The sequence below is a fragment of the Asterias amurensis genome, chromosome 19 (genome assembly GCF_032118995.1).
Source record: "Asterias amurensis chromosome 19, ASM3211899v1".
NCBI lineage: Eukaryota > Metazoa > Echinodermata > Asteroidea > Forcipulatida > Asteriidae > Asterias > Asterias amurensis.
This window is the reverse complement of record NC_092666.1, coordinates 11,539,541-11,550,918: the sequence shown is the minus strand read 5'-3', so window position 1 is coordinate 11,550,918 and position 11,378 is coordinate 11,539,541.

Below are 11,378 nucleotides of genomic sequence, written 5' to 3'. Positions count from 1 at the left end.
TAATTCTGAGGTCTCGAAATCAAATTCTTGGAAAAGTACTTCTTTCTAGAAAACTATTATCACTACAGAGGGAGCCGTTTCTCACAATGTTTTATACCATCAACCTCTCCCAAATAGTCGTCACCAGTAATTACCAATAGTATCCACTGCCTTTAAAGAGCTTGAAATTTACAATTTCCTCATAGGGTTTTTGGTGTATCTGATCGGAAGAGGTCGAGTTCATCGCTCAGTGAGCGTTTTTATTCGGGTTTCTCTAAATACGAAGTCATACAGGTGTAATAGATGTTAAATTTGCATCGGGGATAAAGAATATTAATTTTGGTTTTTACCCATACACCGATGTGTGTTAGCACTGTATACTCAGTACTTTCCCGAGTCCTGTGAAAAAATATCACGGGCATGTTACTCGGTGTAATATACAGGTGTAATATGTTTGGGTTTTTTTCAACTATTTTCTTTAGACCCAGATGGCCGATCGATCTCAAACTTCTACAGGTTTGTCAGTTTGTGTATATGGTGGATTACATCAAGTGCTTACACTGCCAGCAACTGTTAGCTCAAAAAACTGTTAGCAAAAAAATATATAAAAACATTGTAATGTTCCTTTACAAATCGATTTGGTGTCGCAAAGCAATTTCCTCTTTGGGGTAACACCAAGATGCATATTATATTATTTGTTTCTGCTTAGTTAATAGCCCATCATATTTTGTTAGAGTGTTTTATGTGTAGTGTAATGTGTACTTTTTATGAGCTAGGTCTGGGAGGGCACATCTTTTTTTGCTTTTTTTGTTTGTTTGTCCGAAGAATTAAAATAAAATAAATAAAATCATTTCCGCTATAGCTGAGACTTTTGTTAAAATGTAATAATAATAATAAAAAATCTGTTAATCACTCTATTCCAAAATAACCACCAATCACCCCTTAAATCAAACTCAATTACATAAAGTGATACTAACAGGTAGTTATCCCACAGCGATATTTGTTAGCCCCAATTATTGATTTTGTGTCTGTGAAAAGAGCGGTAGATGTGACATTAACTTAATAGCTCACACGGGCTTTAGTACAAAACAAGCAATTAATGTGTGTTGTGTATACACCGTACTTTACCTACAAATACTGGATGTAGGTTGTAGTTCAACCAGATTCAAGACAAATTGTAACCAACGATCGAATACAACGTTAAAATGAAGTGTCGTGACCGAGCAGTTAGGAGCACCATTTCAAACTCTGGTGTTTCTGATCAGCATACTGTGGGTTCGAATCCAAGTCGTGACACCTGTATCTTTATGCAAGACACTTAACCATTGCTTCGTCCTCCGGATGGGACGTAAAGCCGTTGGTCCCGTGTGATGTGTATGACACGTAAAAAAAACCAAGTGCACTTATCGCTAAGAGAAGATGTTGGCCCCGGTGTTCCCTGGCTGCAAAATGCGCCGTAGCACATTGTAACCCTTATAAGGTGATGCATAACTGGGTCTCAGAATCCGCAACTGTAAAAACCTATTTTTCTGTAAAAAATGTAAGTATAGTGCGCCTTGAGTACCTCGTTGGTATATACGTGCGCTATATTTGACTTCGATGTTATTATAATTAGTTAACGTTTGGTTATCACTTTCAAACATAAAAGTAATACCATCTTTCGGGTAGAAGCATACAGCATATTATGTTAGTGTAAAACATATTGGGAAACATTTCACTTCGAAGAAATGTTGTTGGGTAAAAAATATATCCTTTTGGGTCCCAAAATTTAAGACGTTACTGCAATAACGCTTCTCAGATTGTGTATTCCTATTGGCGACTGTTCTTCCTGCGGTGTACATATTCTTTTAAAGGCAGTAGACACTATTGGTAATTACTCAATATAATTATTGGCATAAAACCTTTCTTGGTGACAAGTAATGGAGAGAGGTTGATGGTATAACACATTGTAAGAAACGGCTCCCTCTGAAGTGCCATAGTTTTCGAGAATTAAAGTAATTTTCAAAAAATTTGATTTCGAGACCTCAAGTTTAGAACTTGAGGTCTCGAAATCAACGATTTAAACGCACACAACTTCGTGTGACAAGGGTTATTTTTCTTTCATTATTATCTCGCAACTTCGATGACCGAATGAGCTCAAATTTTCGGGGTTTTTTTTATGCATGTTGAGATACTCCAACTGTGAAGGCTAGTCTTTAACAATTACCAATAGTGTCCACTGTCTTTAATACTTAATTTGTCTATGATGAAAATAGATTTAGAAAATTTGTAAAAAATTCGCATGCCCCTTGTGGGGGGGGGGAGCGCAAGCCTTCTTCTTTGGTCTGCACATGCTTATTTCTGTAAACATAATATAACTTTCTAAATCGAATGTTATGCTACAAGTGAAACGGTTTACCCCAACAAACATTTCATCAATTACTCGTCTCGTCAATTACTCGTTTTCTTGTAAAAATTAGATTAAACATGGCAAAAGATTTAGTTCAGCACTTTCAGTGTACATTTTGCGGCATCCGATTTCACGAAGCCGATTTCACGCAAATGCACAAGTCCAACTTGTGCGGGAATTTAGTGTGTTGACGGTGCACAACTTACACAATGCATCTCGAGCAGTAGTTGGCATGAAAATGCTCTGGAATTGCAAGGGTCGTGGGTTCGAATCCCACCCGAGTAATATGCCTGTGATTTGTTTTCTTCACAGGACTCGGGAAAGTACTTAGTATACAGCGCTACACACATCGGTGGATAAGTATGGTTAAAACCAAAATTAATATTCTGTATCTTAATATTCTGTATTTAACATGTCTTAAATTTACACAATACATGTTGTGCATTCACTGCGCGTACATATTATATGATCATGTTACACCATTCCTAGAAAAACTTAACTGGCTGCATGTCATGGGATGAATCCAATATAAAAACCATGTGCTTTGTTTACAAACGCCTTCCTGATCTTGGCCGAGCATATTTGAAATCGTGTTTGGTTCTGTGTACCCACGGAAGAGTCGGCTTGCGGTCATCGAAAAACACTACCTCAGCATTTTCCCTCAACATTATTAACTTTGAACTCTGCATGCCCACAGTAGGAACAACACTTTAATGTGAAAGTATCAGATATAAATATTATGGCACATTTTTCTTGGCACATTATCAGTTGCAGAGTTAATATTCTGGGTTATTTTACACGCGTTACACAACACATGGGACCAACGGTTTTACGTCCCATCCGAAGGACGAAGCAATCGTCAAGTGTATTGCTTAAGGACACAAGTGTCATGACGGGGATTCGAACTCACTGTCTGCTGATCAGAAACACCATAGTTTGAATGCGGTGCTCTTAACCGCTCGGCCACGACATTTCCGCTCCGCCACGACACTTCGAACAGCTAAACAATACCAATTGTTATGCATCAACCAGTACAGATTGTGCAAGGCCCACAGCTTAATATAGTTATAAGCAGTTTTTGTGCAACAGTGTCACTATAAAGTAGGGTTTGAACTTTTTCATGGTGAACATACGATTTAGTTAGTTGCGGTAACACCATGCACCATGTGATAAACTCTAATGAGTTGGGGTGGTTCTGAACAGAACCATAGGTTTCAAGAACTAAATCAACTCATTCAGAGATTTTTACCACATGGTGTTCCGCAAACCTTACTATATAGTATCAGAATATATAATTTGCAAACCCTTACTCAAAAGTGTTGTTATAGGCCAGCATAATTCATGTATTCCTTTGACAAGGTCAACTAACTGTTCAACGAAACTAACACAATTTATCAGAAAATATCCTCTAACTGTATGACTTATACCATTTCAGAGCGGAATGTAATTGCAACCAAAGGTCTATTGTATTTGACTCCTTGGAAAACAGTATTAGTGTATACAATTTGTAAGCCTATTATGCTCAAAAGTATTGTTATCGGCCAGCAGAATTTATTTATCGTTTGATAAAGTCAACTAATTGTCCAAGGCAGTGGACACTATTGGTAATTACTCACAATAATATTTAGCATAAAAACGTACTTGATAACAAGCAATGGATAGCTGTTGAATAGTATAAAACATAGCGAGAAACGGCTCCCTCTGAATTGTAACGTATTTTTGAGAAAGAAGTTATTTTCCACTAAAATAATATTTGAATTTTAATTCGAGACCTCAGAATTAGATTTTGAGGTCCCGAAATCAAGGATCTGAAAGCACACAACTTCGTATTACGGGTTTTATTTTATTCCATTATTATCTCACAACCAACCAATCGAGCTCAAATTTGCGCAGGTTTTTTATTTTGTGCGTATGTTGAGATACACCAAGAGAGAAGACTGGTCTTTGACAAATACCAAAGGTGTCCACTGTCTTTAAACGAACAAAAACACAATTTATCAGGAAATATCAATTTGTATGACATGACTTACCATTTCAGCACTTTATCTTATTAACTTCCAATCAAAATGATTATTGTAGGACTCGCTGAAAAACACCAGCAACAGCTCAACAGTGAGACATCAGTTATCAAGATCTGGAAACCTAAAGACAACGAAGAGGTTTTTATGTTAAGTTTAACATCCAATAAAACAGACTTCTCCACACAGGAGAGGATGTCGTTAGTGTGATCTCATAGCGTAGATGATGCGCTCTCAGCCCAGCCTGAACATCTGACGTCAGATATCTGTCTTCAGTTTACGTCAATCCATGTCCACCTTTGAACCTGCACTCATTTCAAATGGAGGTTCATAGTCAAATCATACGTACTTATATCATACATAAATTTCTCTGTTCTATGATTGTTCACATATAAAACAGTAACACGCTGCTGCATGCAGACTACTGAAACGCAGCTGCCAAATATCACCTCGGACCAATAAAAACATATGGACAGATTACGTCACTGCACGTTTATCCAATGAAGTCACAGGTTCTGTAAAGCCAGTACCTGTCTTTATCATTGTTGATCAGTCTATACGTCAGCCTATCTGAGAGTCGGCCTCACACAAAATAAGAACACCCTGATTAATAATCGACTAGACTTGAGTGATGGTTATCCTGCGGCTGTTTGAGGTACCGCTATTTTTGTTTCAACGTTGTTTTATAGTTTAGAAACAGTGGTAGAAACTCCATTGTTCGTGTCAATATGCATTCTTCATTCAATAAAAGTCAATTAATTAACTTAATGTCGACAGTTGAAGGTTAACGTGGCAAGCTTTTATTGGTGTTTAATTGGCACATGTAAAATTTAGATATGCAGTGAAATGCTTTTTGGTTTTGCGTGTCTAAAAACATGTTTATCGTCTCTATGACGTTTTTTTTTTTTTTTCTTTTTCCTTTTCCCATTGTTTAGGTGTTTGTAAAGTTCTGTTTTGCTTTGCAGTTGCAAAATCACAGCTTATTTCAAATACAGCTGAGTTTTGTTGTGCAGTTGTTGTTATTGTTTGTTTGTGGGGGAGTTTGTGTTTGCTTGTTTGTTGGGTTGCTTGATGGTTGTTAAAGACACTGGACACATTTTGTAATTGTCAAAGATCGGTTTTCTCACTTCGTGTATCTCAACATATGCATAACATACCAAACATGTGAAAATGTGGGCGCTCGATTGTTCGTCGGAGTTGCGAGATACCTATGAAAGAAACAAACACCCATATCACACGAAGTTGTGTGCTTTCAGATGCTTGTTTTCGAGACCTCAAATTCTAAGCTTGAGGTCTTAAAATTAATTTCGTGCAAAAATACTTCTTTCTCGAAAACTACGTCACTTCAGAGGGAGCCGTTTCTCACAATGTTTTATACTATCAACCTCTCCCCATTACTCGTTACCAAGTGAGGTTTTATGCTAATAATTATTTTGAGTAATTACCAATAGTATCCACTGCCTTTAAGAACAATCCTTGTGTAGTTTTAAAATGTGCTTCCGAATTAGGATTTTATCGCCATTTATATGTCATAACGTCCACTGCCTTTAATTAATTTGCAAATGCTGTATCAAATAGCTGTAGGCTACGCTGGATTAAACCATTGGCGATCTTGGTTAATTATATTGTAATTCATAATAATCCAATTAGAGGTGGTTTAAAATTCTACTGGCAGGCAATTTATTTGATGCGTGCAGCAATAGATCAGTGCTTTTCTTTAACTAATTATTTCCTAAAATGGCGCCAATGTAAATTTCACTTTCCAGCATCGGGTAGCGCTCTAGTGCACCCCCCCCCCCCTATCTTGCGTCCTTCAGCGCTTTGTGATCTTAGATTTGTAAAAAAAATCTTTTATGTATCCTTTTTTTAAATTTTGATTACAGTTTAAACTAATGTCATGAAGTCGTTGCAACAAAACCCTGAAATTATAGAAGTTTGTAAATGTAATAATATTTTGTTAATTGAATATCATAACGTGAAGAGAGCGTAATGGAAGAAATTGAAATTATTTAGCATAGTTTAGAAAGCACTCAGAAGAAATGGAAATAGAGCAGTGTATTGACTGTCGTCTACTTAAAGGCACGGACACATTTGGTATACGTCAAAGACTAGTATTTAAACTTGGTGTATCCCGACATTATGCATTAAATAAAAAATCTGTAAGAATGCTGTCTTAAAGGATTTGGGTACCTTTTCAAAATGTCCATAGATTTACATGAAATTTACAGGGTTTGAAGATAATGATAGTGGAAAGCTTCCCTTCAAACATTAGTTACTGAGGTACTGTAGTTTTTGATAAATGAGTAAAACAATGTCATGAAAATATGTTTGTAAAGGATTAAAATAATTTTCGTCTCATGAGACGAAAAATATTTCCGTGACATTGTTTTACTCATTGCACAAAAACTACAGCACCTCAGCACGTAATATTTTCAGGGAAGCTTTCTACTATCATTATCTTCAAACTGGGTAAGTTTAGTGTAAATCTAAGGACATTGTGTTTTTTGTCCTACAAAAGTTACATAGACCCTTTAATTGGTCATCGAAGTTGTTATAATGACTAAAGACAGTGGACACTATAAGTAATTGTCAAAGACCAGTCTTCTCACTTAGTGTATCTCAACATATGCATACAATAACAAACCTGTGAAAATTTGAGCTCAATTGGTCGTCAAAGTTGCGAGATAAAAATGAAAGAAAAAACACACTTGTCACACGAAGTTGTGTGCGTTTAGATGGTTGATTTCGGGACCTCAAATTCTAAATCTGAGGTCTCGAAATCAAATTCGTGGAAAATTACTTCTTTCGGGAAAACTATGTCACTTCATATGGAGCCGTTTCTCACAATGAGTTATACTATCAACCTCTCCCCAATACTCATCACCAAGTTAGGTTTTATGCTAATAATTATTTTGAGTAATTACCAATAGTGTCCACTGCCTTTAAACAATGAAATAAAACAACAGTAATCACTGTTTACACAACTGTGTGTGCTTTCAATTGTCTAATAAAAGGCTTCAGGCAAAAAGTATTGAGTGAGAATTAATTATTCTTCTCAAAAACTACGCTACTTCAGAGGGGGCCATTTCTCACACTGTTTTATGCCATCAACAGCTCTCCATTTCTCGATACCAAGTAGTTAGTTATGCTAACAATTATTTTGAGTATTTACCAGTAGTGTACATTGCCTTTAAGATTGTAAAACAGGATGTTACTGGACATTGTTTCAGGTGTAAAAGATAACGGCCTGTCCACAGAGGTTGAAACTTCCAAGTCATCAAGTTTAGCATGAATATTAGATATTTTCTTCACAAAAAAGCTACCCATATCATTAGCAAGAGACAGTTTATCTTTATAAGGTAGGTAGAGGACGTCAACACTATGCCCAAGCAGCTTTTTAGATGCTCTAAATAATTTCCTCTGGTCGGAACTACTACTTTTTATAAAGTCTTTGTAAAAACTGCAGCGAGCTTTATTAAGAAGAAAGGTAACCCTATTTCTAATAAGCTTATATTCTGAAAGATCAGAGACCATGTTTGTTTGTTCGTCGCCTCTTCTTTTCTGCACGTCTCCTCATCCTCAAGGCAGAGTTGATGTCTTGACTAAACCAACTTGAAGGAAGAGCAGTCGTTAGGCATGATTCTTAAACTTTACGCTTGCTGAACGTTGAGCAGTAATGCAGTTAGGCTGACGATGCCATAGCATGCCTTGTCATTAATCCTAAAAAATATTAAATTTAAAGCTCCAAATAATTGAAAATTCATCCTTCAGATCACGTCCCCGTGCTTTTCATCATTTGTAATTCACCTTGAGAAGTCTTCAAAATAGAACAACTTTTATAATTTAAAGGCACTGAACACTATTGTTTATTACTCAAAATAATTGTTAGCATAAAAACTTACTTGTTAACAATCAATGGAGAGCTGTTGATAGTATAAAACATTGCGAGAAACGGCTCCCTCTGAAGTAACGTAGTTTTCGAGAAAGAAGTAGCTCTCAACGAATTTGATTTCGAAACCTCTCAGAATTAGATTTTAAGCTCTCGAAATCAAGCATCTGAAAGCACACAACTTCGTGTGACAATGGTTATTTTCCCTTCAATATTATCTCGCAACTTCGACGACCAATTGAGCTCAGGTTTATTTTATGCATATGTTGAGATACACCAAGTACGAAGACTGGTCTTTGACAATTACCAATAGTGTACGGTGTCTTTAACATTGATACAGAATAAGATGATCTGGTTATCTGTATAGAAGTTTTATAACTCAATCCGTATTAAAGTTACTTCTGAACTGAAGGCTAGGTATGTCACGTCGAGTGATTACCAAGCATGACCTGGTTTATACAATTTATTCAAAGATAATTTTGTTTGTTGAGGATTCAGCTATTCTCTGCTGCTCGACCTCTCAAAGAAATAAGAAATAAGGTCTTACTAACTAAGTCAAGTGTAATGTCACAGTAATGAAACTGACAACTCGTCTTGGCAAAATGCCATCGGGATAATGTCAACAGACCGAATAATAAACAAAACCGCCAGAGAATTTTGCAGTAACCTCCACAATTCTATCTTTTGACAACTTAGACCAAATGACATGAAAAATGTCAAATTGCCCTGGCTTGATTATTTTTCTTAAAGCAAAGCTATCAATGACCACTTATGTTGTGTAGGATTTGAAACTTCTCCTTGGAGTTAATCCAAAGGTTCTTTTCAGAACCACCCCAACTCATTTAGAGAAAGTCATTACATGGTGTTACCGCAAACTCTTCTATCACTTACGTTTTATTTTAATTTTTGTCTTGCTACTTTTTGTGTTTTTAAAAGCAGCTCCACAATAAGACCCTGGTTGATTTTCCTTAATGACTGAAATGCACTGTGGCAAGGAAAGGCAGCTAATTGTGCCCCTTTTTGTTCTAGCCTCGGTCATTCAGCAGTAGCAGTAGACATATGTTAGTAATGCAATCTTTCAATAAACTGAAAACAACTCACTGGTGGTGATGTTAACCTCCATTTTCCTCGTTTTAAACGCCTTCCAAGATGTGTAATTAACCCTTGATTATTCATAACTGCATTCACAAAAAAATATCTATTTTGAAGGTACTGGCTTGGGGTGGGTGCTCCTGCAAGCTGATACTGCTGTGGTTTTGGCTGCCCAAAGAAACAAAAATACCAAGAGCATTCAACCGTGACAACCACTCTCCTGTAGAACAATCGGTGCATACTTTCTCTTTCACTCAGCCAACAAAGGGTGTTCACTCAACATGCTCACTATGCATATTCACTCATCTGTGAAATACCTGGTCTACATTTGGGTCTTTAGAACATAACCAAAAGTGAGCCAAATCCTGATAACACAATACTCTTCAAAACAAGGATTTTCACTCAACTGAAGGGTGCTTACTCAACTGTGAGAAGCAATGTTGTTAGATTAGAAGTAGTTTGAATATGCCTTTATAGACCATCAAAATGACAACGCAACACAACGCGCTTTCGATCTCCAGAAGACGATTAGAGCATACTGATCGAAACGTCGAGTTGAAACCAACGGTTATTTTCAGAACCACCCCCAACTCATTTAGAGGTGGCATTATGGTGTTACCTCAAACCTTACCATATCGTATTTTCACCAATGTGCAAAGTTTCAAATCCTACAACCCACATAAACAAGAAAACACATAAACAAGTCATTTTGATTTCATAATCACTATAATGGGGACTGAGAACAGAGCAAAAAAAGGAGCACAACAAGTCTCAACAGAGGAATTCCTTAGAGATTTGGGTGAACCACAATAACCAGGGCTGAGTTCACAAAACACGAAGATTCATAAAGACATTGGACACTATCGGTCTCAAAATAAGTATTAGCATAAAACCATTTATTGGTAACGAGTAATGGGGAGAGGTTGATAGTATCAAACGGTGTGAGAAACGGCTCCCTCTGAAAGAATAGAGTTTTCGAGAACGAAGTAATTTTCCACGAATTTGATTTCGAGACCTCAGAATTTAAAGTCTCGAAATCAAGCATCTGCAAGCACACAACTTCGTGTGACAAGGATGTTTTTTCTTTCATAGTTATCGCGCAACTGGTCTTTGACAATTACCAATAATGCTTAGTGTCTTTAAGATGAGTTGTCAGTATCACCATAGTGATTTTTATTGTGATCCCACTTTGCATTAATTAGCAATTAAGATTGATTCCAGTTATGATCAAGCTTAGCTCTTTGTGAAATCAGCCCGTGGCTCAAAGAATAGCTCATTTTATGATCAATTATAAAGCAATTAAAGTTTGCTCCTTTTGTCGCGACATGTTGGTTCAGTTCAATTCAATTTCTACAATTCACACTGTTCATCTTGGTAAAAATATTCTTCAACCTGCAATTCTTTCTTAATTTTTTTGTAGGGTAAAAGTCACTCCAATCAATTGAGAATAAGTGACAACTGCAATTGATTTTTGTCCATTGTACTTTCAATCGAATAGAATGAATTTCAGTACAAGTTTTAGAGAGTAACAATGTAAGGCTATCTGAACAAATTGCTTCCTTTCCTTTCCGACGACACATTGCATGGTTAGCCACTGATACGTAAGTGTTTGTTCTGGGTCAAGCACCATGTGTTAGTGCTGCTCTAGTCAGGTTTGTTCACTGTACTGCAAAATATTACCTTGCTCTAAAAAGGGAAATTTTGAGAAAATAGAATTAGCTGCTCCTGCTTATATGAACCGAAAAAGAAAAAAAAAAACGATTACTTAAAGGCACTGTCGGTATTGGTAATTGTCAAAGACCAGTGTTCTCACTTGGTGTATCCCATCATAAGCATAAAATAACAACCCTGTGACAATTTTGGCTCAATTAGTCATCGAAGTTGCGAGAAAATTATGGAAGAAAAAACACCTTTGTTGGACGAATTTGTGTGATTTCAGATAGGAATAAAACACTTCTGGCTAGAAGTCTTTTATAATTATATTAGGGACAAAATACCTCTTTCTCAAAAT